Raw genomic sequence first — 6000 nt, forward strand, 5'->3', positions numbered from 1 at the left:
GACGGACCTTTGCCAGACTAGACATGATAGAGGGAAAAGTTAGGGGTGATGCCTCAATTTCAAGCCCTTGATATCAATAAAGAAGTTTCAAGGGAGGTTTCAGAGAAAGATCACAAGTTCAGTTTGGGACATATTGAGTGTAAGACATCCAGTTCAAGATGGGCAATTGGAGATGGGAGTCTAGAGGTCAAGAGAAAGGTTGGGGTTGGGTGAGTAGATCTGAGGATCATCAGGATAAAGATTATAACTGAATCCTGGGAACAGATCACCAAGTGACATTAGAGAGAGAGAAGGGAAGGGAAGGGACGAGGGCACAGGATAGAGCCCTCTGGGGCTCTGATGGGTGACCTAAACATGATCCAGAAAGGAGACTCCAGACAAGCAGAGAGCTTGGAGGAGGCCCAGGAGAGAGTGATGTCCTGAAAACCTAGAGGGAAGAGAGAATCAGGTAGAAAAGGGGGCTCAACAGCGCCAAGGGCTACCGAGAGCTCAAAGAGGGCCATTGGGGGTAGGTAACTCTGGAGGGAACACTTTCAGCAATGAAGTCAGAAAAGAAGAAAATGAGGGGAGAGAGTGGAGGAGTTAGTCACAAACGGGAAAAGATGGGATGAGCTAGGAGGGACCCTTGGAGCAAGTGACAGTTTTTTAAGGATGAGGGAGACATAGACTAGGGAAGCAGCCAGTAAAGAGTGAGGTATTGAAGAGAAGTGAGAGAGTGGAGGTGCCAGAGGAGGAGCAGCAATCTGTTAAAGGAAAGGGATGAAATGGATCACTTCTGAGGGCACAGGATTCTCTTGTCAAGAACGGTCACTTCCAAAACAATATAGTACTGGCTAAGAGACAGAAGTGAGGATCAGTAGAATAGACTTGGGGTAAATGACATCAGCAAGACAGTGTATGATAAACCCAAAGAGCCCAACTTTTGGGACATGAATCCACTATTTGACAAAAACTGCTGGGAAATTTGGAAAACAATATGGGAGAGATTAGGTCTAGATCAACATCTCACACCCTACACCAAGATAAATTCAGAATGGGTGAATGACTTGAATATAAAGAAGGAAACTATAAATAAGTTAAGTGAACCAGAATAGTATACTTGTCAGATCTCTGGGAAAGGAAAGATTTTTAAACCAAGCAAGAGTTAGAGAAAATTACAAAATGTAAATTAAATGGTTTTGATTATATTAAACTAAAAAGCTTTTGTACAAACAAAAACAATGCAGCCAAGATCAAAAGGGAAACAACAAATTGGGAAAAAATCTTTATAACGAAAAACTCTGACAAGGGTCTAATTACTCAAATATACAAGGAGTTAAATCAATTGTATAAAAAAATCAAGCCATAGTGGGCAACTGGGTAGCTCGGTGGATTGAGAGCCAGCCCTAGAGTAGGAGGTCCTAGGTTCAAATCTGGCCTCAGACACTTCAGCTGTGTGACCCTGGGCAAGTCACTTGACCCCCATTGCCTACCCTTGCCATTCTTCTGACTCAGAGCCAATACACATTATTGACTCCAAGACTGGAAGGTAAGGGTTAAAAAAAAAAAAAACCTAATCATGAGTTCAAATTTTTAAAAAAATTTTTTTTAAATAAATAAATAAAAATCAAGCCATTCCCCAATTGATAAATGGGCAAGAGACATGAATAGGCAATTTTCAGATAAAGAAATCAAAAGTATCAATAAGCACATGAGAAAGTGTTCTAAATCTCTAATAATTAGAGAAATGCAAATCAAAACACTCTGAGGCATCACCTCACACCTAGCAGATTGGCTAAAATGAAAGAAGGGGAGAGTAATGAATGTTGGAGGGGATGTGGCAAAATTGGGACATTAATGCATTGCTGGTGGAGTTGTGAACTGATCCAACCCTTCTGGCTGGCAATTTGGAACTATGCTCAAAGGGCTATAAAAGAATGCCTGCCCTTTGATCCAGCCATACCATTGTTGGGTTTGTACCCCAAAGAGATCATAGATAAACAGACTTGTATGAAAATATTTATAGCTGCGCTTTTTGTGGTGGCAAAAAAACTGGAAAAGGAGGGAATGCCCTTCAATTGGGGAATGGCTGAACAAATTGTGGTATATGCGGGTGATGGAATACTATTATGCTCAAAGGAATAATAAACTGGAGGAGTTCCATGTGAACTGGAATGACCTCCAGGAACTGATGCAGAGCGAAAGGAGCAGAGCCAGAAGAACATTGTACACAGAGACTGATACACTGTGATAAAATGGAATGTCATGGACTTCTGTACCAGCAGCAATGCAATGACACAGGACAGCTCTGAAGGATTTATGGAAAAGAAAGCTACCCACATTCAGAGGAAGAACTGCAGGAGAGGAAACATAGAAGAAAAACTTGCTTGAACGCATGGGTTGGGGTGGACATGATTGGGGATGTAGACTCGAAACTACCACACCAATGCAACTAACAACAATTTGGAAATAGGTCTTGATCAATGGCACATGTTAAAACCAGTGGAAATGTGCATTGGCCATGGGTGGAGGGAGTGTGTGTGTGTGGGGGGGGGGGGGTGAAGGGGAAAGTAAGAGCATGAATTATGTAACCATGTTAAAAATGAATATTAATCCCAGCTGTGTGACCCTGGGCAAGTCACTTGACCCCCATTGCCTACCCTTACCAATCTTCCACCTATAAGTCAATACACAGAAGTTAAAGGTTTAAAATTTTAAAAAAATGAATATTAATAAATGTTAAAAAAAATAAAAAAGAAAAAAGAAGGGTCACTTCCTCCCTCCCCCACTTCCATCCTTCTTCCCTTCCCTTCCTTTATTTCTTCCTTCCTCCCTTTCCCTCCTCTCTTTTTCTTCCTTCATTTTTTTTCTCCCTTCCTCCCTCCCTTTCGCCTTTCCTTCTTGACTTCCTTCATTTCTTGTTTCCTTCCTTCATTTTTTCTTTCTTTTTCTTTTCTCTCTCTTCCTTCTTTCCTCCCTCCATTCCTTCCTTCCTCCCTCCCACCCTTTCTTTCCTTCCTTCATTTTTCTTTCTCTCGCCCTTCCTTTCCTTCCTTCTTCCTTTTTCTTCCTGCCTTCATTTCTTTCGTTTCTTTTCATTTTTTCTTTCATTTTTCTTTCTCCCGTCCTTCTTTCCCTCCTCCTCGCCTTCCTTTATTTTTAACATTGTTTTCTGTTTCAAATTAGCCCCTCTGCACCCACTGAGCAAACAAGCAATATGATGATCGCCATTGTCCATATGAAGTCATGCAAAACATATTTCTCTATTAGCCAAGTATGCAACCAGCTTGATAAATCTGTGCCTCTGCGCCTTGGCCTGGAATGCTCTGCTCCCTCACCTCCACGTCTGTGGTGGCCCTTCCGGAGACTTTCCCATTTCTTCCTGTTGCTCCTTCCCCTCATCACAGTTTATTTATTTCGCATATATTTCAAGTCTGAGACGCCCGTCGCAATCCCCCTAGAATGTATGCCTCTCGAAGGCTGGATCTGCTTCTTTTCTGGGTCCCCAGCACCCCATACAGAGCCTTGCACACGTTGCGGATGGGGCGGGGGAGGGGGACTTTACTGAATGCTTGAAAGGGTTGTGTATTGACTGGCTTCCTAGAACCTCAATGCCCTCCTCTGTAAAATGGGAAGGCGGGATTTGACGGCCTCTGAGGTCCCTTCCAGCACCAGATCCAGCAGCCTCAGCTACTAGGAAAGAAATCACGTAACGTTGTTGGGAGCTGGACTAGTCCCAGCAGAGCAGTTTTACTCGGCGGTTGCAAAGAGCGGACCAGCTCTTTTGCCTCGGGTTGGAGGATCTGCAAAGGTGAGAGAAGCGTAAAAACCGACTCTCTTCTGAGAAGTTCCGGCCGGTCAATGACAAAAGTATTGTGCCCCGTGTGAGGATCGAACTCACGACCTTCAGATTATGAGACTGACGCGCTACCTACTGCGCTAACGAGGCACCTGACGGCCACTTCCGGCTTCAGAGTATTGAATGGAAACCACGGAACTTTGGCGCATGCTCATTAAAGACAGAATGTTCCGGCTTTTGCCTTGAATCTTCTCTTCAGGAAAGCGGCGAACTCTACCCTTGTCCAGACCTTAGGCTCTGGGGGCTGGGCGCATGCGCGCGAAATACGCGCGCGCCAATTTTAACCTAAAAATTTACCACCCAGTTCTGAAATTAGAGATCTTCTCTCCCTCCGCTCCTCTTCCTATCTCCCTCCTATCCCCAGATCTAGAGAGAACTTGGATGGAATAAGGGCGGGGAGGGCAATCACGGAAAACTGCCTGAAGATGTTTGAATTGGGCTTTGAAGGCTGAGAAGGCGTACCGAAAAAAGGCAGGGCAAGGGACCAGAACGGCCCAGTTGGTCGGAGCGAGCTTTGTAGAGGAGAACATTATTGGTTAGGTAGATTTTTTTTTAAAGGCTGCAGTGCCTTAACCAGATATAATGATATGATGATGGAGTCTATAGCACTTCAAGGTCTGCCAAGAGCTTATAAGTATTATCTCATTGGATCCTCACAACCGCCCTGGGCTGTAAGTGCTATTATTATACTCATTTTTAAAAACCCTTCCCTATTGTGTATTGTTTCCAACGCATAACAGTAAGGGCTGGGTAATGACGGTTAAGTGACTTGCCCAAGGTCACACTGCTAGGAAATGTCTGGGGTCAGATTTTAACCTAGGACCTTCCGTCTCTGGCTCCCATTCCAATGCGTCTCCAAGCTGCTCTCTCTTGTACCCATTTTACAGATGAGGAGCCTGAAGCAGACACGTCTCCACAGAACTTTCAATGTACCGGGCACCTTACAATGGTCGTCTTATTGGATCCTCACCACAGCCCCGGACTGCCCAAACAACCTAAATGTTTCCCTCTCTCGGTCTTCTCCGGCCCAGCCAGCCCAGCCCCGCACAGTCTACTGCCCTTCAAACAGCTACAAACACAAGCTGTACAACCTGGATAACATCCGGATCCTTTGTAGTGGCCAGCAGAGAAGAATGAGAATGGCGTCTGGCGGGGAAAGCCCCAGGGCTAGAGCCCAGGGTGGGGCTTAAGCACCATGGACAGGGCACTGGCTCCGCTACCAGGCCTCCAGTCTAAGGTAGAGGGCTCTACTCTATCGAATTCCTAAGTCTGCAAAGCCCCAGGCATTGTGAGGAAGGGGAGGAGAAGGGAGAAGAAGGAACATTAAGTGGGTACAAGGTGTCAAGCGCTGTGCTGAGGGGCACCCGGGTGGCTCAGGGGATGTCCTAGGGCCACAGCTAACTTCCTAAGACCCTTCCTAAGCAAGTCACTTCACCTCCACTGCCTAGCTCTTAGCCCTCTTCTGCCTTGGAACTAATACACAGTTTTGATTCTAAGGCTGAAGGTAAGGATTAAAATATGCATATATATGTATATGTATATAGAGAGAGACAGACAGAAAGAGAAGAGAGTGGGAGAGACGGAGACCTCGAGAGAGGGAAAGACAGAGAGAGATAAGAGTCAGAGACAGAGAGAAAGAGAGCAAGATTATCTCATTTGATCTTGGGGATATACAAAATTAAAAAAGCCTTTGGGGGACTTCCATCCTCCTGAGCCTGGGGTACCACATGTAAACCAAGAAGAATAGAGGGGACCTCGAAGGGCAAGCTAAGGAGCTGATATATGCCTGTAAGGTTTAGAAAGAACCCCAGGCTCTTTACTCTTTGCCAGCTGTCTTCTCCTTTTTTGCCTCTGACCTCTGCCTGTTCTCCATCCCACCCATGGCTCACTTGCCTCTGTACATATTTGTACATATTAAAACCAGATTTTTGATGTTCTAAACTAGGACAGTGTGAGTCGGTCCCATCTGATCTGGCCACAGTATACAATCCCGGCTGTTTCTAACAACAGTTCTCTCCAATCACCTCTCCAACTGGAGAAGAGATGGGAAGGGACTGGGACTGTTAACATTCCTTTCAAGGACAATTTGGGAATTTACTTCAATATGGAAAGAAATTAAATTGGGTGATTGATTTTGACTTCCTTCTAAGGAAATTACAAAT

General features: G+C 44.9%; 1 non-coding gene across 1 annotated transcript; it reads right to left on the reverse strand.

The window, feature by feature from the left end:
- Positions 1-3855: 3855 nt before the first annotated feature.
- Positions 3856-3928, reverse strand: TRNAM-CAU. The gene has a single exon. It is a non-coding gene; the product is annotated as a tRNA-Met (tRNA).
- Positions 3929-6000: the final 2072 nt, after the last annotated feature.

This window comes from Gracilinanus agilis, chromosome 1 (genome assembly GCF_016433145.1).
Source record: "Gracilinanus agilis isolate LMUSP501 chromosome 1, AgileGrace, whole genome shotgun sequence".
Classification (NCBI taxonomy): domain Eukaryota; kingdom Metazoa; phylum Chordata; class Mammalia; order Didelphimorphia; family Didelphidae; genus Gracilinanus; species Gracilinanus agilis.